General features: G+C 47.5%; 1 protein-coding gene across 4 annotated transcripts in view; it reads left to right on the forward strand.

Moving 5' to 3' along the window:
• Positions 1–26,909, forward strand: part of HIVEP3 (HIVEP zinc finger 3) — a 149,812-nt gene that overhangs the window by 13,462 nt on the left and 109,441 nt on the right. Inside the window, exon 1 of one of the 4 annotated variants that reach the window (XM_048500504.1) lies at positions 21,697–21,785. The exons of 2 other annotated variants lie outside the window; for them this stretch is intronic. The gene's annotated coding sequence lies outside the window, so the exon portion shown is untranslated. Of the gene's footprint in view, positions 1–21,696; positions 21,786–22,006; positions 22,188–26,909 lie in introns of those variants that run through there. One more of the 4 variants, XM_048500503.1, reaches the window with a different exon arrangement.

The raw sequence follows: 26,909 nt of genomic DNA on the forward strand, positions 1-26,909 counted from the left end.
TGCAGCATTTAGGAAACCCCCTCACCCATCCTCAGGGGTCCCTCTCACCCTGGTTGGATCGGGGAATCTTATAACCATAAGGAATCTTCTCTGAGCTCTTTGAAAGCAGAGTGGGTATTCACGATTTAGTGAATAAGTGGTGGTTCTAGAAACTAAAAGTTGAATGGTCATAGGCTTGAAAATACACTGACAGTGCCAAGTAAAAACTCAGGGAGGGAGGATTTGAACAGTGTTTCTGTTGATAATCCTGAACTGTATTGTATGTGCCAATCAGCCAAGTCACCCAGTGGTAGCTGCTGGCTCTGGCCCTGATGAAGCCTCCCTCAAAGTCCAAAACAACCATGCAAAGGGCCCGCCCCCCCCCCCCCACTTTTACAGATAGAAACCAAGGCTTCAACTGGCAATACTGTTGTGGTTGCCTAGCAATGACCACCAAGGATATTTGTTTCTTAAAGCTAGAGGCACTGTTTCTGTAATGTTGGGGTTTTTATCCCCCCCCCCCCGGTGTAATTTTAAATTTTTCAGATGTTCCTTCAAACTTGGGATTTGTTTCTGAACTCTTACATTCCTGCTGGCTGACCTTGGGCTAGTCACAGTTTTTCAGAGCTTTCTCAGCCCCACCTACCTCACACCTATCTCACACCTACCCCACCTACCCCACAAGGTGTCTTGTGGGAAGAGGAAGGGAAAGGAGTTTGTAAGAAGAAGAAGAAGAGTTTGGATTTATATCCCCCCTTTCTCTCCTGCAGGAGACTCAAAGGGGCTAACAATCTCCTTGCCCTTCCCCCCTCACAACAAACACCCTGTGAGGTAGGTGGGGCTGAGAGAGCTCCGAGAAGCTGTGACTAGCCCAAGGTCACCCAGCTGGTGTCTGTGGGAGCGCACAGGCTAATCTGAATTCCCCAGATAAGCCTCCACAGCTCAAGTGGCAGAGCGGAGAATCAAACCCGGTTCCTCCAGATTAGATACACGAGCTCTTAACCTCCTACGCCACTGCTGCTCTTAACCTCCTAAGCCACCTTGAGTCTCCTTTCAGGAGAGAAAGGTGGGGTATAAATCCAAACTCCTCCTCCTCCTTCTTGTTGCTTGGCAGCATTGCATTTAAACTGGGTCTTCAAACTGAACCTTTTTGAGATGCATCGTTACTGTTCTAGATGCCATTGGGACCACAATAGAGAGACGTGTACAGTGTGGTCTGAAGAAACGAGGCTGTGTAGCAGATTCAGTGTATACAATACAATAGCTGTGGGAGTGCCAGAAAGGTTTTAATTGAAATGGCAGAACAGCAGACCCTTCCGAGATAGTGAACAGGTACAAAATAGCTTTGACATAAGGACCAAGGAGGGAATACTGCTGCAGTCCATCGGACGTAATTGCTTGATGCACCTTCATATTTAATTTGCCTGGTAAGAATTTCAAGGCACGTGATAGCATTTGAAAGTCCTGTAGACAATCAATAATGCAGAACGTCCATTTTATTGCGATCTGCGCTGATGTTTGGCTAAATACGCAATAATTACTCGGGGACCGAGGTTCAGGGGTGGACGCATGCCCAGGGTGATTAGAACACTAACTGCTTGTCTGTCGTAAAAGTAAATCACGCTACCTGCAAGTCAATAATGCAAGTGGTTCCTGTATGCAGGAATATCAAGTTACATCTTGAATATCTGTGGTACATTACAGGCCATCCAAGAGCTATAAAACATTTTTTGACTGAACAATGCATAGAGAAATAAGTGGCAGGGATTGAGAAGCAAATTATGGGTGGATTATGCCTTTTTTGGAACCCAAAACGTATTAAAACGAGTGCCACAAAACTTATTTTTTCAAAATAGTTTATTTAAGCTTATTAAATAAAAAATAATAGACATAAACAAAATGTTGAGCATAGTAGAATACAAAAGAATATCATTCGCTCCTATGTGTTGAATAGTTACTTTGTGTTCTAAATATACGTAAATTTAACAACTTTACATACCATATCTAAAAGAGAGAAAGAAAAGGAAAGAGAAAAAGGAAAGAATAGAAAAAGAAAAAAGAGAAGAAAATTATGAGAGAAATAAGGGTAGAAGTCAATATGTAGATTACATTTTAGGAGAGAAAGGGAATAAGTAAACAAAACCTATTTTTTAGCTAGACAAATCTAAAGATGAATGAGAGCTGGGGCAACAAACAGGTAAGCAAAACAGAGTCTTGTAGCTCATTGCTACCAATGCCCTCAGTGTGTTGAAAAGGATATATCGATCCCCTTTGGGCTGTGATCTTAGGTGGAACATACCACCGTTAGAAAAGTGTGGACTGGCCTTTGAGGTATGGGGATCATACCTCAGGAGTCAAGCATACGGTTTCATGTAAAAAATTCTAGGTGATTCATGTGCGGTTTGACCAGGGCCAAAGCAAGGGAAAACTGTGCCTGCGGCACACACGCTCCCTGTGCCCCCTGCCACGCCCCCGGTGCGTGCCCAGTATGCTGCGCACCCCCCTGTCCCCTTGGCGCTACGCCACTGGGTTTGACTCTGCTCCGTGTCCCCCAACACATTCCAGCTATTTCATTGGACTCCAGGGTGATCACAAAAAGAGAGATCTTGCCAACCCCCTGATACTGCCCCTCACACAAGGATGACTTGATTAGGTTTCCACAGTCTCATTAGGATTAGCCCATCGGAGTTATGGGCATCATTAGTGGCAGCAGATATCGGTACTGAGTTAACCACGCCTCACCCAGAAAACAAGTTGCCTTAACATTTTAATTAAGAACTCAGCAGGACAGAAAGAAGCTTTGGGCTGCACTTCTTTCTCTGCGGGGATGTCTGGCCTCTTTCAAAAGTATGGCCCTTAAGCACCAAAAGACATAAACGGTTGCACACCTATCCATGACTGGTGACTCATTTTACAGGCTTGTGGGTTTGCCTGAGTCCCCAATGGAGATTTCTGCTCTTCAGATTGGACAACCTGGCCAGAAGTTAATAACCCTAGCCTGCAGTGGCCCAGATTTCATTGCAAGCTCCCATTGAAGCGTTGGCAGGAAAATCTAAGATGCAACTAGAAAATGACGGAGATGTGTTTAGGCATCAGTTTCTGAGTTTGTTTAGCACATTTGGTAGCTCTGTTCTCAAATGATGGTTTTGGCGTAGTGGTTAAGCAGCAGTGGTGTAGTGGTTAAGAGCAGGTGCACTCTAATCTGGAGGAACCGGGTTTGATTCCCCGCTCTGCCACTTGAGCTGTGGAGGCTGATCTGAGGAATTCAGATTACACTCCAACACACGCCAGCTGGGTGACCTTGGACTAGTCACAGTTCTTCTGAGCTATCTCAACCCCACCTACCTCACAGGGTGTTTGTTGTGAGAGGGGAAGGACAAGGAGATTGTCAGTCCCTTTGAGTCTCCTGCAGCAGAGAAAGGAGGGGATATAAATCCAAACTCTTCTCTTCTATTCTCTCTTCTTGGTGAACTAGATAGTTGGTGAAAATAGGATTGGTTTCATTTGGAACTGTTTGAACTTTTTTAGCGTATTAGTGATTAAGCATGCTATGAAATGATGTTTGAGACAGGATAACCAAAGAGTTTTGTGCCATGTACTGATGAGGGCTTTTATAGCCAGAATCACCTGACTGTGTTGCTGTGGTCTGGTAGTTTTTGTTCCTAACATTTCACCCGCATCTTCTGTCTCTGTGGAATCTTCAAGAATTAATGTTCATTGTGGCGTGAGCTTCCAAAGGCCAGAGCCCACTTCATCAGATGATGAGCAAAACATCTCGTTACATTGGTAGAAAGATTTATGGTAGTGAAAAGAGCCACAAACTCCGTGTCGATTTTTGGCCACCCTGCGGGGCTTTCGAGGCAAGAGATGAAGAGAGATGGTTTGCCCTGGCCTGCCAATGCGTTACAACCTTGGACTTCTGTGTTGGTCTCAATCCAAGTACTAACCAAGACTGAACTTTGTGTAGCTTCTGAAATCAGGGGAGATTGGACCAAACTGGACCATTCAGGTCAGAACAGAGAGATTTATCAAGTATAAAATGCTGGAAAGGGTGAAATGTATCCATTACAAAGCCCAGTGTTCCAGGACAAGACATGTCACCTTATATTCCAGAAGCCCAACTGAAAACAGGATCCAGTCAAAAGAGTAACCAATCCACAGAGTGTACACACATGAAGCTATCTTTTACTGTATCAGACCATTGGCCTATGAAGGTCAGTGTTGCCTGCTCGGATTGGCAGCACCTCTCTCAGTCACAGACCAGGAAAGGGATTTGGGCGTCTTAGTTGATAGTTCCATGGGGATGTCAACTGAATGCATGGCAGCTGTGAAAAAGGCAAACTCTATGCTGGGGATCATTAGGAAAGGAATTGAGAATAAAACTGCAAAGATTGTCATGCCCTTGTATAAAGCAGTGGTGCGACCGCACTTGGAGTGTTCAGTTCTGGTCGCCACATCTCAAAAAGGATATTGAAGAGATAGAAAAAGTGCAGAGAAGGGCAACAAGGATGATTGAGGGACTGGAGCACCTTCCTTATGAGGAGAGGCTGCAGCGTTTGGGACTCTTTAGTTTGGAGAGGAGACGTCTGAGGGGGGATATGATTGAAGTCTATAAAATTATGCATGGGGTAGAAAATGTTGACAGAGAGAATTTTTTCTCTCTTTCTCACAATACTAGAACCAGGGGGCATTCATTGAAAATGCTGGGGGGAAGAATTAGGACTAATAAAAGGAAACACTTCTTCACGCAATGTGTGATTGGTGTTTGGAATATGCTGCCACAGGAGGTGGTGATGGCCACTAACCTGGATAGCTTTAAAAGGGGCTTGGGCAGATTTATGGAGGAGAAGTCGATTTATGGCTATCAATCTTGATCCTCTTTGATCTGAGATTGCAAATGCCTTAACAGTCCAGGTGCTCGGGAGCAACAGCCGCAGAAGACCATTGCTTTCACATCCTGCATGTGAGCTCCCAAAGGCACCTGGTGGGCCACTGTGAGTAGCAGAGAGCTGGGCTAGATGGACTCTGGTCTGATCCAGCTGGCTTGTTCTTATGTTCTTATGTTCTTAGATAAAGCTCTTTCATATGACTTCCAACTGAACCCTTTTTTTTACTAGAGATGTTGGGATTGAAACGGGGACCTTATGAATGCAAAGCGTATACTCTACCACTGAGCCACAGTCGTTCTTCTAAGAGCTGGACCAATCCTGGACTGTTGCTAAATTGTCAAAGCAGGAGGAACCTGAATAACACGAGGAAAAGCAAGAAGCGGCAAACGTATCTTAGCATCCTTGTAGAGTGGAGCAAGAAGCCTGCTTAGCACAGGGGACCCCTGCCTCTTTGAGTCACGAGGGCACATTTGGAATTCTGACCTGGTCTGGTGGGCGCAACAACTGAACGGCTGGCACAAAATGGCTGCCGCAGGAAGCCGGACCAGCCACAAAATGATTGACACGGCTTAACATCAGTCGTACAGCAAAGATCCTTTTGCTGTGGGGGCAGCTGCTGCCAAACGAACACTTTTAAAAAAAAAATACCCAGCCAATTAAAATGTCCATAGTTAATCAGATGGGCTAAAGCCCTGCCTGGCCTCACCCACTTCCTAAAAATACTTTGTGGACACCAGGAAAGACGTTGGTGGGCGCCACGGTCCACCCCATTGGGGATTCCTAGCTTAGCGGCTTTGGAATCGTGCAGGCGTGTCCTGTTTTCTCTTGTCTGAAAGAAAATGAGACATTCGCTTCGGGAGCATAATCTTGGCTTGGTCATTATGTAGATATGATGGATCACCAGCGCCCTTTTCTGTCAGGAGTAATGCACGGCTCCCTTCATTTAGGCCTGTGGGGAGCCCAGACTTTTGTTGTTTTGCCTTTGACTCATTTGACTTTGTAATCTCTATCAACTGGGTGTGCTTTTTTCCTGTTGGTGGGAACATGGTAGCATTTTAATTTCAAACCTGAATAACCTTGGCTTTTAATGTTGTTATTATGGGACAGAATTATGTTCCCATAATTCACGGGTTTTTTGAGAGGCCTCATCCTCCCAGGCTGGCCGTTGTGTGGAAGTGAATGTATGCCTCTGCATCGGTAATTAGGGTTCGGCATATCCGCGTGAATTCCAGATAATGAAGGGCTCTATTAATTTGATTTAAAAAGCTTATAAACATATTGCTCCATTCCTTTGCATGGCTTCAAAAATAAATCTTATAGCCTCCTTGTCATTTCATGGCCTGGGACAGCTTTCCGCTAGTGCTAGCCCAGGGGTCTACAACTTGCGGCTCTTCAGATGTTCATGGACTACAAATCCCATCAGCCCCTGCCAGCATGGCCAATTCGCCATGTTGGCAGGAGCTGATGGGAATTGTAGTCCATGAACATCTGGAGAGCCGCAGATTGCAGCCCCCTGGGCTAGCCCAATATATCTTGAGAGCGCATGAAGCTACCTTATCCTGAACTGACCATTGGTCTGTTCTGTCTGTTCTGACTGGCTGTAGATCTCTTGGATCTCATGCCTACTGACTGGTCCTTTTAACTGGAGGTGATGGGGATTGAATGTGGGACCGTCTGCATGCCAAGCAAATACTCTACCACCTAAGGTCCCTTCCGCACATGTGAAATAATGCACTTTCAATCCACTTTCACAATTGTTTAAAAGTGGATTTTGCTAATCAGCACAGTAAAATCCAACTGCAAAGTGCATTGAAAGTGGATTGACAGTGGATGCATTATTCTGCATGTATGAAAGGGGCCTAAGTCACAGCCCCTCCCTTAAGTCAGTGGTTAGCAACACGAAGAAGAAGAAGAAGAAGAAGAAGAAGAAGAAGAAGAAGAAGAAGAAGAAGAAGAAGAAGAAGAGGAGGAGGAGGAGGAGGAGGAGGAGGAGGAGGAGGAGGAGGAGGAGTTTGGATTTATATCCCCCCTTTTCTCTCCTATAAGGAGACTCAAAGGGACTTACAAACTCCTTTCCCTTCCCCCCTCACAAACTATACCCTGTGAGGTATAGGGTTGAGAGAGGCTGAGGGCTGAGAGGCTGGGGCTGAGAGAGCTCAGAAGAACTGTGACTAGCCCAAGGTCACCTAGCTGGCGCGCGTTGGAGTGCACAGGCTAATCTTAATTCCCCAGATAAGCCTCCACTGCTCAGACAGCAGAGCCGGGAATCAAACCCGGTTCCTCCAGATTAGAGTACACCTGCTCTTAACCACTACGCCACTGCTGCTCCTTCTGTATCCTTAGGCCTTTTAGTGCAGCCATTATTTCTGAAAGAGCTGCTTCTAGAGTAGAGAACAAGAAAACTGCCTGTTGCCTCTCTTTGCATGTATGCTGAGATGAGAGGCAGGGTGGCAAGACAAGGTCTTCAGGGATGGAGAGGGCTTCTTGTTAGCCCAGGCAGGTTCAGAGACCTCCCTTCCCACAGTCTCCCTTCCAGGCTCTGTCGTTCCTCTGTGTGCATTAAGTGCCATCAAGTTGGTTCCAATTCATGGGGATGCGATGAATCAGTGTCCTCCAAAACAGCCTTACTATGGTAAGCTGAGGCCCGTGGCTTCCTTTACAGAGTCAATCCATCTCATGTTGGGTCTTCCACTTTTCCTGATGCCCTCTACCCTTCATAGCATTGTTGTCCTCTAGTGACTCTTGTCCTTCTCATTATGTGACCAAAGTACGACAGCCTTAGTTTAGTCGTTTTAGCTTCTAGGGATAGTTCAAGCTTTATTTGATTTAGCACCCACTTATTTGGGGTTTTTTTGGAGGTCCGCAGTATCCATAAAACTCTCCTCCAACACCACATTTCAAAGGAATCCACTTTTTCCTGTCAGTTTTCTTCACTGTCCAGCATTCATACCCATTCATAGTCATAGAGAATATTGTTCCTACCCAGTGCCTTTCATTTCCCTTCAACTGGTTCTCCAAAGCTCTACATGAATTTCTGACGCAAAGTCCTCCAGGAGGGCATAATTTCATTTCCACTTCCTCTTTGCCCTGCATGACTTCCTGGCACATGCTTCCATCTCAGTGGATCCCATGCAGGGTTGCCAGCCCTGCGCTGACGAAATGGCAGAGAATGTGGGCGCAGTACCTGGGGAGGGTCAAATGTCGGGGATGTGATGTTACATCCTCTGTGGTGCAATATGAATTTCCATTACCTCCGATGGTAAAGAGCATAGAGGATGTAGGAATTCCTAGAGCATCATCTGCAAGCAACATGACATTCACCAGCTGTCTATCTGTTAGTGACAACACTTCTAGGTGATGGTCTAGATATCACTGTGGTCTTTACCATAAAGACTACAGTGTCATCATCACCTCTATACCCTCCCCCTTTTCTGTTACTTCTCAAATCATTGAGTGTGCAGGACTAGAACTGACGGCAGAGGTTTGCTTAACATTGGCGAGCAAATAGCATGTCTCCCATTGCATCCCCGTGAATTAAATGTGGATTTCAGGTTTTGGAAGATTGGCATCCACATTCTTCTAGAAGTGCTCTGTAGTTTCTGCCCTTCCTTTTGAAACTTCACTGATGACTTGATAGAGCTTGAGAAGAAAACAACATCATGGCTCTTTGGCTCTCGATGCCGTTAAGGACACAGAAGATAACTTAAGAAGGCAGCCGAGCTGTGTGCGCCAGGAGATTGTACTATAAATGACCTATCTGTTGTCTCTCCCAGAAAAATATTAGAAGCTTCCTTTGCCAGAACATAAAAAGATCACCGGAGCAAAAGAAACAAATAGAAGTAAAGCATAAGGCCAGCTTGTATTTTTGAAACAAACTAAAACTAAACTGATGGCTTGGAAAGGGATGTCTTACCATAACAACATTGTAGTTGTAAGTGGCTCTTCTAGATGTTAGATCCAAGCCAGACATGCAGCTGAAAACACTTTTGAGAACTTTCCCTGCTGTTGGCATGCATGTGTTTCAGTTGTTAATGTGTTTGGATTTGGTTTGGAATGGAGATTCATGCAGGAAGGAAACTGTACAACTGTATTTCACTTTCCCCCCTCGTGAACGTGAGTGGTGGTAGATTCAGGGCAGACAAAATGGCAACTTTACATGCAGAGTTGTTGTCTTGTGGAATTCACTGTCCTAAGATCTGGTGACAGCCTGTGGTTTAATTGGGTTTAAAGGGGGTTTGGACTGATTTATGGAGGATAAGTCTAGGACACTGGGATTTCCACCCGCTCCGTTTCTTCCATGGGCACACTGCCTTCCCTCACACTAATGTTGATCTCCAAGAGACAGCATCTGTTTTTCATTTGGAAGGCCATGTTGAGTTTCCTGAGACTGGTTTCCATACATTTCCATGTTGTTGTCATGTTATTTTCTCAGACACTGTAATGTCAACCATCCTTGGACTCCCAAACACAAACATGCATCTTGGGAATGAACATGTGTGGGAGGAGAAGTGGGGCCAAATAAACACTGGTGCATTCTAATCTGGAGGAACCGGGTTTGATTTCCCGCTACCATCTGAGCTGTGGAGGCTTATCTGGGGAATTCAGATGAGCCTGTGCACTCCCACACACGCCAGCTGGGTGACCTTGGGCTAGTCACAGTTCTTCTGAGCTCTCTCAGCCCCACCTACCTCACAGGGTGTTTGTTGGGAGGGGGGAAGGGAAAGGAGCTTGTAAGCCCCTTTGAGTCTCCTACAGGAGAGAAAAGGGGAATATAAATCCAAACGCCTCCTCCTCCTCCTCCTCCTCCTCCTCCTCCTCCTCCTCCTCCTCCTCCTCCTCCTCCTCCTCCTCCTCCTTCTTCTTCTTCTTCTTCTTCTTCTTCTTCTTCTTCTTCTTCTTCTTCTTCTTCTTCTTCTTCGACCTTTTGGTTGCTAAGGCTTTTCTTCAGTCTATGCAGCAATCATCATTGATCTGTATTCTTTCCTGCTTAGCAATAATAAAGTGATTGGCTTCTGTATGGATGACGAAAGTGTCAAAACTAGGCCACACACCCAAGGGAGCCACTGCCTAAAACAGTGTCCACCTGTCTGGAGGAGGACCCCAATTGAATGCAGGCCAAGTTCAGTGTTCAAGTGCACGCTGTTGCTCAGGATGGAGGGGGTGACTTTCTCAAGTGGTGTCTAGGGCTCCCCCTAGTTATGCCACTGCATACACAGATGAGGTGAGGGTCCCTACACAGGCAATTCCACACGTATGCAGAAAAATGTGACCTGGTAAATTAATTTTTTAATGGGAGGAAAATGACCTGAGGAGGTTGAAATATGCCCCACAACGGACATAATGTTGAGAGCAGCTGACGGTCAGTTGTAGGAAAATGGGGCAGAGGGAATAAGTTAGTTTCGGTTTAAAGAATCTTGGAGGGCAAGATGTTGAGGGGTGGGTGGGGTTTCCAACTTGTCCTCCCCAGATCCCGCATCCTGTTATCCACTCACAGTGGCTCATCACTCCAACGTTTATAACTTATTTATTCCCTGCATGTTTAAAGTCTTGCTTTCTATCCACAAACTGGCTCCCATAGCAATTTGCATAGATCAAAACCTAATAAAATGATGACTGGAGTTATACATAAGGAAGGGTTCCTTGGGGAGAGGATTCTCTGCTGGAGGGGTGCCTAGTTGCATCGTGCAATGAAAGTCCATCCAGTGTGGTGGATAGAGCGGTGATCTAGGTCACTGGCTGACTGAGGTTAGAATTCCCATGGAAGCTTGCCAAGTTACCTTGGGTTCGTCACAAACGCTCAGCCTAGTCCACCTCACAGAGCTGTTGTTCTGAGACAATGGAGGAAGGGAGAACAATGTCCTAAAAGCTTCTGTTAAGTGCCAGCAGGGGAGAAAAGCAAGATATAAATAAAATAAATGCAAATCCACCCTGCATGCGCTCTGATGGTTGTATTGATAATACAACCACTGGGGATGGATGTAAAGTTCCCACTCGAAAGAGATTGATCACTCCAAACCAGGGGTCTGCAACCTGTGGCTCTCCAGATGTTCATGGACTACAATTCCCATGAGCCCCTGTTGGCATTGGCCATGCTGGCAGGGGCTGATGGGAATTGTCCACGAACATCTGGAGAGCCACAGGTTGCAGACCCCTGCTCCAAACAATTTAGGCAAGACCATTGTCTCCCTGTTGTCTCCGAGGCTTAGATCAATCCTGAGCATACCTCATGGTTTGAAAGTTCAGCATCATGCTTAAGATGGATTGTTCCCCTTTATTTCTAATTAAATACCAGATTGCACTAATTAAGTTGGTGTTTCTAATTAAGCCGAAGCTCAGGAGACTGGTGGTGTGGTCCCGGATGGCAATTCCGCCTCGTTTAAGATGAGCTGCGAAACACTGACTTTTGCACTCCCCGGTGGCTCAGGCAACGCAGCAAACCACAGTTTGTCCACTTAGTAAAAAAGCCACAAGGATCTGTGGCTTTGTATTTACCCAGCTCCTCCTTCCCTGGTCCATGATGACCTGCTTGTTAGAGAGTTCCAGATTTGCAGTGAATAACTCCAGTACACCCAAACCATATCTTGAATTTTCCTAGCAAACCAAGATTGCAAACCATGGTTTAATCCAGGTCAGCTGGAGAACTACAAACCCTAGTTTAGTGATTCCGATCTAACAAACTATGCTATGTTACCAAAGTGGAAATCACATTTTGCACAAAGCAGTGACTGAATGCACAAATGAGAAGCAAACCATGGTTTGCTGTTATGTGTGAACTGTCTAAGGAACAGGACTTGGCCGGCTGTCTGCCTGCTGCATTTTTCCTTGCCTTCCCTCTAAGCAGATCAGAGTGGTAAAAGGAGTTCCCCCTCCTCCATTTTATCCTTTGACATAAGCTTGGTTGAGAGACGAGGAATAGCCCAAGGGCACTCAGCAAGCTTCGTAGCCAAGCAAGCATTTGAACCCGGCTTCCCACCTTAGTCTGAGATGTTAATTACGCTGATTCTGGTAGCTTGTGGAAGAGAGGTGTTGTGGTATAGTGGTTAGTGCAGACTAATTCTGTTGTTTGCAGTGAGCCACATTCACAATTATTTTCAACTAAAAAAGCTACCGTTACTTTCTTTTTCTTTTGCAACCCTCAATCTCTTTTTTATTTTTTTTATTTTTTTATTGTATCATTTGAATTTTACAGTTTATAATAATTTCTTTCTTCATGCATTTTCAAAAAATACATTTTCCCCTTTTCTCCCTCCCCCCATTACTTCTTCTTCTTAGTTTTTTCACACAAACAGCAGTAAGTTCATTCTTTGTAGCCTCTTCTCCCATTTTTCTTCAATGACTCGAGCTTCATTCATCCAGTCCACATACATTGTCCATATCTTCAAAATTTCATTCTGTTTGTCTTGCTACGTCTTATTTTTGGTTAGTATATCGAAAATATCAAGTGTCACTTGTTCCAAGATATATTCTAACCATTTTTGAAATGTCCATTTTTTCTTTTCTTTCCAGCCCAAGGCTATTGTTGCTACTGTTACTTTCATACCTGGCAGATGTCTTGTACTTCAGGGAGGCTCGTAGCTGACCTGTTCTCGAATGGTGGATAGTTCAAGGTGGGAACCATCTGCCCCATAGAAGCCTCACTGGGCAAGGGCCTTGCTCACTTTCCTGAAACATGGGGCAGGCGCCACATTGGGGAACAGCCCTTAGAAGAGCCACAGGCAGCATGTCAAAAACCCACATATGGCTCTTGAGGCATTGTGTGGGTATCACTGAGCCAATGTGCTTTAGTGGGTAAGAGTGGCAGACTCTAATCTGGAGAACTGGGTTGGATCCTCACTCCTCTGCATGAAGCCTGCTGGGTGACCTTGGGCGCTAGTCACAGTTCTCTGAGAAGTCTCTCAGCCCCATCTACTTCACAGGGTGTCTGTTGTTGCGAGGGGGATGGGAAGGCGATTGTAGTCACTTTGAGACTCATAACAGTAGAGAAAAGCGGAGTATAGGAATCAACTCTTTCTCTTCTTTGTGTGTCAAATTAAGATCCAGAAGACTCAGGTTCGAATCTTCATTTTGCCCCGGAAGCTTTCTGGGTGCCCTTGGGCCAGCCCTTCTCAACCTAACCTGCCTCAGAAGTGGTTGTGAGGCTGAAAAGGACACATGGTGCTTGAAAGCTATCATGGGTCCCTTCTGGGGATGAAAGTGAGATACATCTAAATGGGGGCAGGAGTTGCGTAGTGGTTAAGAACAGGTGTACTCTAATCTGGAGGAACTGGGTTTGATTCCCCGCTCTGCCGCTTGAGCTGTGGAAGCTTATTTGGGGAATTCAGATCAGCCTGTGCACTCCCACACATGCCAGCTGGGTGACCTTGCGTTAGTCACAGTTCTTCTGAGCTCTTTCAGCCCCACCTACCTCACAGGGTGTTTGTTGTGAGGGGAGGAAGGAAAGGACATTGTCAGTGATCTTAGGACCATAGGAGTTTCAAGGCAAGTGAAGAGTGGTTTGCCATTTCCTACCAGTTAGGAGCAGCAGTGGCATAGCGGTTAAGTGCAGGTGCACTCTAATCTGGAGAACTGGATTTGATTCCCCGCTCTGCCACTTGAGCTATGGAGGGTCATCTGGGGAATTCAGATTAGCCTGTGCACTCCCACACATGCCAGCTGGGTGACCTTGGGCTAGTCACCGCTCTTCAGAGCTCTTTCAGCCCCACCCACCTCACAGGGTGTTTGTTGTGAGGGGGGAAGGGAAAGGGGATTGTCAGCACCTTTGAGTCTCCTTACAGGAGAGAAAGGGGGGGATATAAATCCAACTCTTCTTACCCTTGTTAAATTAACAAAACAATGGCCTCTAAGCAGGGCTGCCAGCTCTGGGTTGGGGGTGGAGCCTGGGGCAGGTGGTGGGAGGGGCCTCAACAGGGTATAGTACCATAGAGGTTGCTCTCAAAGCAGCCATTGTCTCTAGGGGGATTGATCTCTGTCATCTGAAAAGCAGCTGTAATTCCGAAGATCTCCAGGCCCCACCTGGAGGCTGGCAAATCCACCTCCGAACCACCAAGAAACAATGTAGACAGAACCTGAGCCAAGCCCATGTCCACAGCAGCTGGTGGCGTGTGATTGAAATGTTCCTGTCAGACCGCAAACGGGGTGGGGTGCTTTCGTTTCCAGCGGCAGCACAGAGCTCCCATTGATGGCGAAGCAAGCAGCCCAAAGCAGGGCTGAACCGGCTGCGAGGGATATATATCCTGGACACTTCCTGCTTCATGCGGTCTTCCTGCTTTCCCCCTCCCCATTTCTTTCCAGCACAGCAGAATCACGTTTTGTCTTCACGCCACAGTTCCCAAAGGGAGCCCCCTCCCACCACGAACATTTGTGAGGAATTTTTTAACGGGCCGTTCCTAGGATTGCTGCCACACCGTCAGCCTCTAAGACGGCTGTACGTATTCACGGCAATTTGTTCTGCAGGTGAATGCAGCCCCGGAGATCTTTGCAAAAGCATTTAAATAGAAGGGGTTGCGGGGTGGTGGTGGTGGCGGCAGGGGGTGAGACCTCTAAAGTTTAAACCAACAGAGATTATGGGGTGGGAGTGCTGCATACCAGTTGCTCTGGGCATTTTGTCTGGGGGGGTGGGAGGATGGGGCAGCCACTCGTGATGAAATGATCTGTACGCATCTGAGGATGGCGGGAGAGGTCTTGCTGCCCGTTCGACTGTTCTTGAGTCTTGTCAAGTGAGCATGCCCTGGACGTTCATCGCTGGAACTTAGATTTTCAGAACAGTTCAGATTCAAGTCTAGTAGCCCCTTAAAGACTAACAAGATCTCCAGGGTATAAGCGGCCAGGAGTCAAAGCTTCCTTCGTCAGGTTTCTGATGAAGGGACCTTTGACTCTTGAAAGCTTACACCCGAAAAATGTTGTTGGCCTTCAAGGTGCTACAGGATTTGAATATTGCTCTTCTACTGCAGACCACTAATCTGAAACTTGGGAGCTCAGGTGCACAGAGAACCATTCGGACCTTCAGGACAAGGAGCCGGAAAGGGCCCCGGGGAGCTACTCTCTGTCCCACTGTGGAAACCTGCATGTCCTGATGCGCTACCCACATGTTTCCTTGACAGGGCAGCTGGAAGGATTAAACCCCCTTGTCCTTCTGACCCATGGTCCCCATCCAAATCAGCTTTATGCATTCAGTTGGGGATTCTGCAGAAGTGTATCGGGGGGAAATGGCTCCCAGAGAAAAAGTCCTTCTTCAGGTGCCCGCCTATACTCGAGGGTGGGGCTTGCCCCCTGGCCTCTGTGCAGGCCGAGCCCACCCCCAGCCTCCGTACAGGCCAGGAGAGCCTAGGGAAGACCTGGGGAGGCCTGCATGGAGGCTGGGGGGCGACTCGGGGGGGCAGGGCCGCCCGCTGCTGAGCCCCGCTCTGTGCAGGCCAAGCCCCCCACCGCCGGCCTCCATGCAGGCTGGCAGGTCCTGGGGAGGCCTGCATGGAGGCTGGGGGTGCGGGGCTCAGCACTGGCGGGTGGTCCAGGCAGCTGTCACTGCCGGCCGCCTCCGAATCCCCCCCTCCCCCCCACGTGACCAAATGGGGCTTGGTGATGTGCGGCTGGGGCACACGCCCAGCACCCCCCCCCCACGTGACCAAAAGCCGTGCACCCGGGGACATGGGTGACCCCATGTCCCTATATAGGCCGTACGCCTCTGCATCTCTGTGACAGGATCCAAGGCTAGACGCTTCTCACAGATAGTTCAGATGTGGAAAGCAGAAGAAAGATCAGTCCCTGCAGAAACCCTCATGAGCTGTCAGGGTGACTCAAGTGCAATGAAGCAGGAAGCTGCTTGCAAGGGGAGGCTCGCTGCTACAAAAAGATTTAGTGAAATATTTAGATTGAATGTAAGAACTGTGTCTAAAAAGAAAGAACGTTCAATATTTTGACCAGAACACGGTGGCCCATTTTGAATAAAAGAAAAGGCCAACTTGAATTGCGGGAGGGGGTAATTTTTTTCTGATTTACTGTGCATTTGGCTCACCAACTCCAGGTGTGCAGTGGCAGAAAGTGCTGTCAAGTTGCAGCTGATTAATGGTAGCCCGGGGCGGGGAGGGGGGGCGTTAAGCCAAGAGGGAAACAGAAGAGGTTTGCCATTGCCTGTCTCTGAGCAGCAACCCAGGATTTCCTTGAAGGTCTCCCTTCCAAATATTAACCAGGGTCAAGTCCTACTTAGCTTCTGAGATCTGTTGAGATCAGGCTAACCTGGGCTATCCAGGCCAGGGCAACTGTCCAACAGCAACTATTTAGAAAATTTCCCATAGGATTAAAACTTAACAAATGTATAGTAGATATCCCTTATGGAAACACACACCCAAACTATTTTGCATATTCTGGGGGGAAATAGCAGTGTGAGTCTTCTGGACTGCTTAGGCAGGTAATTCCACCAATTTGGGGAGGGGGGGCTCAGTTTCTGCCATAATGCAGTCCCATCCCCCACTCCTCATGTGTTAGATCAGTGGTGTCAAACTCGCGGCCCTCCAGATGTTATGGACTACAGTTCCCATCATCCCCTGCCAGCATCATGCTGGCAGGGGATGATGGGGACTGTAGTCCATAACATTTGGAGGGCCGCGAGTTTGACACCTGTGTGTTAGATGCTGACTTTTTAGAGGCTTTATTTTTTCACTTGGATTTGTAAAATTCTGTGGCTTTTTTCATCATTGCTTCAGAGCTCTGGGGACTTTTTGTTGTTGTTTAAAGGTCATTTGTGGCAAGGTCTAACTAGAAATGCAGCCAAGGTCTTGGGCATAGCTTGGAGAATTGGACATTTGGTTTCCTTAGGAATTCTTGTTTGCTGTATGACAAATACAGCAAAGTTTTTTCCTTTAGCAAAGGGGCATTAGAAGTTGCCCTTCGAGAAGCCTGCGCCCAGTCGCTTGGCCCACAGGGAAAGTTCCTTGGAGCAGCAGTGGTGTAGTGGTTAAGAGCAGGTATACTCTGATCTGGAGGAACCAGGTTTGATTTGCTGCTCTGCTGCTTGAGCTTTGGAGGCTTATTTGGGGAATTCAGATCAGCCTGTACACTCCCACACACGCCAGCTGGGTGACCTTGGGCTAGTCACAGTTCTTCTGAGCTCTCTCAGCCCCACCTACCTCACAGGGTATTTGTTGTGAGGGGAGGAAGGGAAAGGACATTGTCAGTGATCCTAGGACCATAGGAGTTTCAAGGCAAGTGAAGACTAGAGCGGTTTGCCATTTCCTACCAGTTAGGAGCAGCAGTGGCATAGCGGTTAAGAGCAGGTGCACTCTAATCTGGAGAACTGGATTTGATTCCCCGCTCTGCCACTTGAGCTATGGAGGGTTATCTGGGGAATTCAGATTATCCTGTGCACTCCAACACACACCAGCTGGGTGACCTTGGGCTAGTCACAGTTCTTCGGAGCTCTCTCAGCCCCACCTACCTCACAGGGTAGTTGTTGTGAGGGGGGAAGAGAAAGGAGTTTGTAAGCCTCTTTGAGTCTTCTTACAGGAGAGAAAGGGGGGGATATAAATCCGACTCTTCTTCTTCTTCTTCTTGGGTCCCAGCCCTGGTGCGTAGGTAGGCCGGGCAGGGCATTAAATCTAAAATAGAGTACATCTTTCTTTACTGTACAGAAGTGGCTTCTTTTCACCACTGAGCAGCTACCACTGTCCTGCATCTATTTAGGATCAGGAGTGTCAGCTGTCCTGCTAAAGGGAGTGAGAACGAGTGACGCTCCAGTGCAGTCCATTTGAGAAATTAAATGCAGAGGCCCAGCCTCCCAATTTCAACCGTGCCAGGATTTTAAAGGCTGATCTACGTCGTCCTCTCTCATAACACTGTCAATCAACCCTACTCTCTTTTCAGACTTGCTTGGAATATGGACATCCTGCTTTTCCGCCATTCAAATAGTGCTCAAGGTGACTTACACAAATTAAAAGTAACAAGAAAAAAAGTGACTTGTATAGTTGGATCTGATCTGTAAACAGTAGTGCTTTTCATCTAGCTTGAGAGGAATCTCTTCCATAGAGGAAGACACTCTGCAGTAGAAGAAAGCAGCGGTGGTCGTGAAACACATCTCTTGGGCCCCTCCTGCTCATGCAGAGTAATGCACTTTCAGTCCACTTTCACAATTGTTTGCAAGTGGATTTTGCTATTCCACACAGCTGCAAACTGCATTGAAAATTAATCGAAAGTGCATTCTTCTGTATGTGCGGAAGGGGCCTTGGATCCAACCCATTTTTTTAAAAAAAACTCTGTTGTACCACAACATCTAGTATCTGCTAGCGTTCATGAGAACTAGGAGTTTACCTGTTTCCCCTCTCCCCAGGAACTCGGATAACTATGTAAGAGTGTCTGTCTGCAGTTCAGATTGTCTCCCATCACAGCAGGGGAATCTTTCTCAGAGTTCAGCAGTGTACATGGGAACAGCATTCCCTATACCCTTTTCACTAAAAGAACTAGGAAGAATTGTAACTTCATCCACTACATGCTGGACCGTCTTTGTTCTAGAATACTCTGCTAAGGCCCTAGTGCAGTGATGGCAAACCTATGGCACGGGTGCCAGAGGTGGCACTCAGAGCCCTCTCTGTGAGCACGCACAAACAATTCATTGTGGGCGTGAAATCGCCCCCCACCACACACACACACATCTAGGCTGGCCTGGGCCACTGGGCTAGATTATTAGCATTAAACCTAGTTTTGGGGAAGCAGTGTAGGTAACCCTGTTAAACGCTGTTAAACCCCACTGATTTTCATGCAAAGAACTAAAGCGGGATCCTTTACCTGGGAGTAAGCTCGGTTGCTAGCAATGGGGCTTGCTGCTAAACCCTCCTAGGGTCGTGATTCACCCGTTTGAAGAGTTGCATGGTTGCTTCAAAGCAAAGCCAACAACTACCACCAAGCTTATTCCCGAGTAACGCATGCCTCAGAGCCAACTGTTTTTTCCAAACTTAAACCTCAGTATTCAGGTTAAGTTGCTGGCACTTTGCGATAAATAAATGGGTTTTGGGTTGCAATTTGGGCACTTGGTCTCAAAAAGGTTCGCCATCACTGCCCTAGTGCCTACCTAAAAGAATTATGAAGGCATTAGGACCCAAGCGGAGCATTCTAAAACGAAGACGGCCCAGGACATGGTGGATGAAGTCGCAATTCTACTTAGTTCTTTTTGTTGAAAAGGGCATCAGTACAACCCTAGCAGCATGCTTAGAAACGGCAACAGTGTCTTTGGGCTGGCCAACGTCCCAAGATATTGTTGGGTGTGAATAATTCCTTGGACCCTCTCTCTTTCCATTTTTGCGCTGCTGGGCTGCCAGACATTCCAGAGTTCACAAGAGATATTTCTCATCTTCAAAAAACCATAGCTCCAATGGCTGTTGCAGTCCCAACCACAGAATCCCCCTCCCCTTTCTTTGCAAAAAGGAGCAGGGGAAAGAAGAACCTTGTGTTATCCTCAGGAAGGTATTATCCTGGCAACATTGATCAGAAGAATTCCTGTTGTTCCCTCCGTGTGTGTGTGTTATGTGTCATCAGCTTGCAGCTGAATTATGGCAGTCCAGTAGGACAAGAGTGGAGTGAATGTTTTTATATTTGTTTGTACCTAGGCAGCGGTTGTGGTGTTTTGTTGGTTTTGCTTGTTTTTTGGTTTTGTTGTTCCATACATAGCCCAAGAAGACTGTCTATCCTAGCAGTGTTAGATAAAGGTAAAGGTAACCCTTGTGCAAGCACTAGGCCATTACTGATCCATCGGGTGACATTGTACTGTGACATTCACTAGGCAGATTTTGTTTAATGGGTGGTTCGCCATTGCCTTCCCCAGTCCTCTACGCTTTACCCCCAGCAAGCTGGGTACTCATTTTACCAACCTCAGAAAGATGGAAGGCTGAGTCTATCTTGAGCTGATCCCATAAACCAGGAGCCTACAACTGTGTGCTGCACGAACACTCAAATATCCACAATGCTCACCACTCTGACTGGTTGGCCATATTGTGTGAACAGGGACCATGCGTGCATTCACCATGCACGTGCGGCTTCAGTGCATGGGAACTGACTGATAGTGTTCACACCTACCAGAGCTGTACGTGCATGGGAAACACATGTACACATAGCAACGATTCACACTGGATTGTGGCACATGCATCCATTGGACATGATAGGTTCTCAGTGCTTGTGATATAATGTCTGGAAAGGATAATGTAATTGTAGTGGAACAGCAATGGCGTAGGAGGTTAAGAGCTCATGTATCTAATCTGGAGGAACCGGGTTTGATTCTCCGCTCTGCCGCCTGAGCTGTGGAGGCTTATCTGGGGAATTCAGATTAACCTGTGCACTCCCACACACGCCAGCTGGGTGACCTTGGGCTAGTCACAGCTTCTTGGAGCTCTCTCAGCCCCACCTACCTCACAGGGTGTTTGTTGTGAGGGGGGAAGGGCAAGGAGATTGTAAGCCCCTTTGAGTCTCCTGCAGGAGAGAAAGGGGGGATATAAATCCAAACTCTTCTTCTTCTCTTCTGTATGTACACCCAGTTCCCAGGCACATCATGTTTGCCATGTTTGCCATGTTTTATTTCACTTTTGGAACACATTTCCCTTCCAATTTGGGACATTGGCCACTGTGATGTGCTAAGATTAAGAGATTTGTTTCGATTAGATACCTTGAACTGTTTTTTGGGAGGAAGGGGAGAGGATATAAATCATTGAAATAAATCTTGGTGTAATGTAAACCTGAGCTGACCTGATCTTTGTAGGCGGGAGATCAGAGGTAATTCCGGAATATTTCCAGGCCCCACCTGGAGGGATGGCAACTCTGGTGTTGGCTCAGAGTCAAGTCCCTGAACCAGCCTGGGCAGCCCCACCTGTCGGAAGCACTTTGTAGATTATCCTTCCTGGGTAATGGAGAGCTCTCCAGTACACAAAGCCTTCCATACCCATTTGTGCCTGTTTGGTCTACCTGCCCACCAGCCCTGACTTGCAGCCCACAGCCGCCATCCAGCCCCCACGGCTCTCTCGAGCTGCTGATCCACAAGGCCACCCAGTATCAGTCCCCAGCCAGGTTTGCTCTCTTTCCCAGAGCATGTGCAGAGTTTCCCCCCCCCCCCCCCCCCCACAATGAAAGGACACCAGATTTTCCCCCTCTTTTCTTCCTAAGTCAACGTGAGGGCAAATTGTCAGTTTGGGAGAAGAGCAGCCAAAGAGTTCCTTGCAGTCTTAATGGGACATTGTATTTATTTACAAATATTTACACCCTGCTTTATACCAAGATGCTGGGCACCTTACACAATAAAAGATCACAAAACAATAAAATATCACAATAAAACAATCCAAAGCCGCCCCCCCCCCCCCCCCCCCCCCGTATTTTTTACATTGTCGAGTAAGCCTGATCGAAAACAGCGGCCCTTACACCGGAGTCGGAAAGTCTGGTTATACAGTTTGGTCCCCGATTTGGGGGGAAGAGGTCGGGGGTGGCAAACAGCCCTTACTTCCGAGCACGGGGCGACCGCGTTGCAGATCCTGCACGTGAGGCGGGAACAAAAGGGGCGCCCGTCTCCTTTGCACGCTAGCGTGGAAAACCCCGCGGGATTTACACACGAGGAGCCCTACCGGGAACGAAGGGCTTTCCCCGCCACACCCCAGCGAAGGCCGGGGTGTTCCTGGCTGGGCTCGCCCATGTGGCGCTGGGGATCACATGCTTTGCTCAGGGAGGACTGACTGGAAGCAACCTGCGGGGAAGGAGAAAAGAAAGCAAAAAAGCCAGCTCCCCAGAGGGCGGAGCTTGTGGCGACGACTTCCCCTGACGTCACTGCCCAAATAAGGAGCTTTCAAAGAACCCTTTTCTGCCACGGCTTTGCAGAGCACCCCCTCCCCCAGCTAGGCGGCTGGGCTGCTTCTGTCGTGCGGGAGGGCTACGGGACCAGCCGCTGAGGCTAGCCTGGTAGGTAAAGCGCCGCGGCGGCAGGGAAGCGAGGGGTTGCGCCCCGGTGCCAGCCGAGCAAGGGGCAGGCGGAGCGAGGCAGCCCCTTCTCCTGCCCCCCCCCCCCAGCCAGTGTCACTCCGGAGCGGCTCCCTGATGAGGTCACAAGCCGACTCCGGATTCACCAGCGGGCTGCTGGTTCTTGAGCCGCTGCCAGGGTCGACCGGACGCCAGCGGTGGGATTGGGAAGCCGGCGAGCTTGGCCGCCCGTGAACGCACATGGGTGGCTTGGATCGAGACCAGCGAGGGGGTTCCTCGGAGAAGAAGAGGAGTTTGGATTTGCGCTCCATTTTTCTCAACACCGAAGGAGTCTCAAAGCGGGTTGCCAACTCCTTCCTCTCGCCTCAAAAGACACCTTGTGAGGTAGGTGGGGCGGAGAGAGTTCTGAGAGAACTGGGACTACTTCAAGGTCAGCCGGCGGGCTTCATGTGTAGGAGCGGGGAAACAAGTCCAGTTCACCAGATAAGAGTCCATTGCTCTTGTAGAGAAGTGGGGATTCGAACCTGGTTCTCCAGATTAGAGTCCACTCTTCTTAATCACTATACCACTATTGGGGCACAGGGTTGTTTTGGGGAGGGGACCACTGGTTGCTTCCCCCCCCCCCCCATCAGCAAATGCTTGAGTTTCATTGCTGCATGTTGAGTTTGGGTCTTGTGCGTGGTATTCTCTTAAACGAACCCATTTCCTACTGAGGTGTCGGCTTTGTTTTGCCTGGCAGCATTCTAAGCAGGGCTTGCCCGAAACATGATACTCTCTCTACCAGAAGATGCCAGCAGGGATTGAACTTGTCACCTTTTGCATGCAAAGCGTGTCCTCAGCTGCCGAGCCACAGTTCTTCTGAAAGAAGGGGAGGGGGGTTGGGAAGGGGCAGCCTCTCTGCTCGAAAGTAAACCTCAAAATACGCCTTGCACCTGATGGAGCGGACTGTAATCCAAGACTGGATAAAATATTTGCTAGTTTTCAAAACGATGCTAGACTCTAGTTTATTTTGATTGCGGCATGCCGACATGGCCACCGCTCTGGAATTGTTTTGGGTAGAGTTGCTGGGTTTGTTTGCAGTAGAAGAGCTAGATTTCAGGAGGAAGAAGAAGAGTTTGGATCTATACCCCCCCCTCCTCTCCTGTAAGGAGACTCAAAGGGTCGTACAATCTACTTTTCCTTCCACTCCCTACAATAGACACCTTGTGAGGTAAATGGGGCTGGGAGAGTTCTGAACAAACCGTGGCTAGCCCAAGGTCACCCTGCTGGAATGTAGGAGTGCGGAATCAAACCCACTTCTCCAGATTAGAGCCCACCTGCTCTCAGCCACATCACCAAGGTGGCTCTCCAGTAGCACCTTGGAGACCCACAATATTTTGCGGGTACATGCTTTTGAGAGTCAAAGCCTTCATCATCAGATCTGAAAAGTTTGTATCCCAAAAATCTGTCGTTCTCCTTGGTTATTCTGGACGCTAATCCAGCTCCTCTGGAATAGTTTTTCAAAGTCTGTCCTACTGAGTTCCACAGAACTGTGGAGTTGGTTAGATTTTCTCAAAAAGATGTGTCATAAAATGCTTCAGTGTGGGCTATTTGTTTTTACTGTCAAGTCAAGATTTATGGTGATTCTTAGGGGTTTTCAAGGGAAGATGCAGAACAGAGGTAGTTGCCATTGTTTGTCCAGCGGAAGGCCATTGCTTTCACATCCTGCATGTGAGCTCCCAAAGGCACCTGGTGGGCCACTGCGAGTAGCAGAGTGCTGGACTAGATGGACTCTGGTCTGATCCAGCAGGCGAGTTCTTATGTTCTTATGTCTCTGCTTGGAGATCCTGGAGGCTGCTTGGAGAATTCCTTTGTGGTCTCTCATCCAAGTACTAACCAGGACTGACCTTGCTTAGCTTTCTAAAGCCGATAAGATTGGAAAGCTGATATCCTGGTCTATCCATGTCAGGGCTAACTAAGTAGGGTTAGAATGGATAATTGGGAAACTCTTTATATAAAGTGGGAAGCAGCAGTGGCATAGTGGTTAAGAGCAGATGCACTCTAATCTGGAGAACTGGGTTTGATTCCCTGCTCTGCCACTTGAGGTGTGGAGAACAAGATCTGCCTGTGGAGAACTAGATCCCCTTATCTGGGGAACTAGATTAGCCTGTGTATTCCAACACACATTAGCTGGGTGACCTTGGGCTAGTTACAGCTCTTCCGAGCAATCTCAGCCCCACCCACCCACCTCACAGGGTATATGTTGTGGGTGAGGAAGGGAAAGGAGATTGTAAGCGCCTTTGAGTCTCCTTACAGGAGAGAAGGGAGGGGGGTGTAAATCCAACTCTTCTTCTTCTCCAGGAGGTCTTGAGTCCGGGACAGGTGGAGGAAACTCACTGAAATTAATACTTAAAAAAAAATCTCATGCTATTCAATAGCAAATGTTGTTTGTATCAAATGCAATCCCATACAAAGTTATTCCAGTCTAGGTCCATCGATTCCCATGACTTTAGGGTGGAGCAACTTTGCCTAGAATTGCAGTGTGTGCTTATTGTTTGTCGATTGCACAAAGTGATATTTGTTTCTGTTTTGAAGCGGAGTGGAAACACGAGGGCTGTGTCAGGGCCTTGTTTCATTCCAACTTGTATATTCTTCTTTGATTTGGCCTTTGATCCTAAGCATGTCTACTTAGAAGCAACTTTCCAATAAAAATATTTTGCTGGTTGTCCATGACTATTTTCAGCTGGTGGGGCGGGGAGGGGGGGGGAACCCAACAGTAAAGTGTCTTAAACATCCATGTTCTGGAATAGGCGTTCTGTGTTTCATTGAAGATTAAGGTTCAGAAACCAGCAGAGAATCAGGCACTGTTTATTTTGTTGTTATTTTAAAATGCCTTAAGCCTTCACTAACTGAGCAGTAATGATTTAAGCTCCTTAATCCCGCTCAGTGGAAATTAATAGCACCGGCAGTGCATCAAATTTATGGCTTGAAAGCAAGGCTTCTTCTCAGAGTCGAATCGTGGGGAACCTCATGGCTGGGCTTTGGCACGGGGGGGTGGGGGGGCGGAGTGGAAAAACATGGTGTGAACCTTATAAATGACCGTGACTCAGGTTGATTTTCCTAGAAGCGACATTAGTTTGTGTTGTGATCCAAATTCAGGATTGCCAAGAAGCCAGGATTGTGCAGGAAACAGTGAGTGTGAATTTCTTGGGAAAATGAGGGATTGAGAATTGCTGGGAGAATTGCTTGACAGTAGAGGAAGCACTACTTGACGGGTTGCCTTCTGTTATGTCTTCCCTCCTATTATCGGAAGTCAGGAGCCCCTTCCAATTAGACACGACTTGCTGCCATTCGTTCGGTAGTCTTTTTTTGTTCTGCTATTTTTATGCAATCGGAATTTAAAAAATGCTCTCCCCTCACCCTTTTAGGAGGGTAGAACATTTGACAATCCAGCACTTGCTGGAAAGAAAGAATCCATTGCGATGCTGTTTATGTCCCAGAACACAGGTTGAGAATTCACAGCTTTGACTGAGCATGCATGTGTGTTGAAAGAGACACCTTTCACCTTCTGTTCCTATCCTCCTGGGATCAAAAACACTGTATTGGAGAAAGACAGCATCAAGATCAAACAAAGGCAGGAATATTTAAGATTTGATCTCAGCTGAGGTACTTTGGTGGGGGTACTTTGATCTTTTGAGATTGAACCTGGGATAGTCCTCTTTAATGTCTCTCCTGCCACAGTGGGCATTTCTTTCTTCCGTTTCTTTCTCCCCTAAAGCACGGAGCCAGTCCTGGGTTTCAGCCATTTCCTTAGACTAATGAGTGTTTCGAAAGAGCCCATCTTTGTGTCTGCAGGAAACACCCATTCAGAAATAACTGTCTCAATCAACCTCCCAGTGTTTTGTGACTGGCCCCGGCCTCCTCCGGCAGCCATTTTGTGGTTGCTGGCTTTGACACCCACTTTTGTGGTGGCGCCTGCTACCTGAGCTGGAAACTTCCAGGAGCGCCTGCAAGCTCACCAAAATTGGGAACTCTGGCCTGGTTGGTGGTTACATAGCAAGAGCAGTGTCCCATATATAGCGGTGGTCTGTTAAGCTGAAGTTAGAGTCGAGGCTTCAGTTCAAATTCTTCCTCAGCGATTTTGAGTCAATCCTTTTCTCTCAGGCTGACATGTCTTATAAGGGTTGTGTTTGTGGGTATTTATAAAGTGCCATCAAGTTGCCATTGTCCTATAGAGAATCTATAGTTTTCAAGGCAAGTGAGAAGCAGAGGTGCCTTGCCGTTATCTTCCCCTGCAGAGTCTTCCTTGGTGGTCTGCCATCCAAGTACTGATAGAAGTACCCTGCTTAGCTTCCAAAATCTGACAAGATGGAGCTATGCTATGCCATTCCACATACCACACAACAAATTGATTGTGTGCGTGCGTGCGTGTGTGTAAAGTGCTGTCAAATCATAGTGGACTTATAGCAATCCCAGCAAGGGACTTTCAAGGCAAGTGAAAAGTAGAGGTAGTTTGCCATTGCATTCCTCTGCAGAGACAGTGGTCTCCCAGCCAAGTACACACCCTTCTTTAGCTCCTGAAATCTGATGAGATTAGGCTATACTGTGCCATTCTGCATTCTCTTGTAGGAGTTGTGTGAGGATAAAAATGGGGAAAGGAGAGCCACGTATGTTGCTCTGAGATCCTTGGAGAAAGAGTGAGATTTTTAAAAGTGTGTGTGTGTGTGTGTGTGTGTGTGTGTGTGTGTGTGTGTGTGTGTGTGTGTATACACACACACACATAAATAAAAGAAGAGTTTGGATTTATACCCCCTCCTTCTCTCCTGTAAGGAGACTCAAAGGGTCGTACAAACGTCTTTCCCTTCCTCTCCCAACAACAGACACCTTGGGAGGTAGGTGGGGCTGAGAGAGTTCTGAGTAAACTGGGACTGGCACAAGGTCACCCAACGGTAATATAGGAGTGGCGAAACAAATCCGGTTCACCAGATAAGACTCCACCGCTCATGTGAAGAAGTGGGGAATAAAACCCGGTTTTCCAGATTAAAGTCCACCTACTCTTAACCTCTATACCACTGGCTCTCAATATAATTAATAGAAAGTGGTGTGAGTTTCTTCTGCTCTGCTACC

Source organism: Sphaerodactylus townsendi, linkage group LG06 (genome assembly GCF_021028975.2).
Source record: "Sphaerodactylus townsendi isolate TG3544 linkage group LG06, MPM_Stown_v2.3, whole genome shotgun sequence".
Lineage (NCBI taxonomy): Eukaryota > Metazoa > Chordata > Lepidosauria > Squamata > Sphaerodactylidae > Sphaerodactylus > Sphaerodactylus townsendi.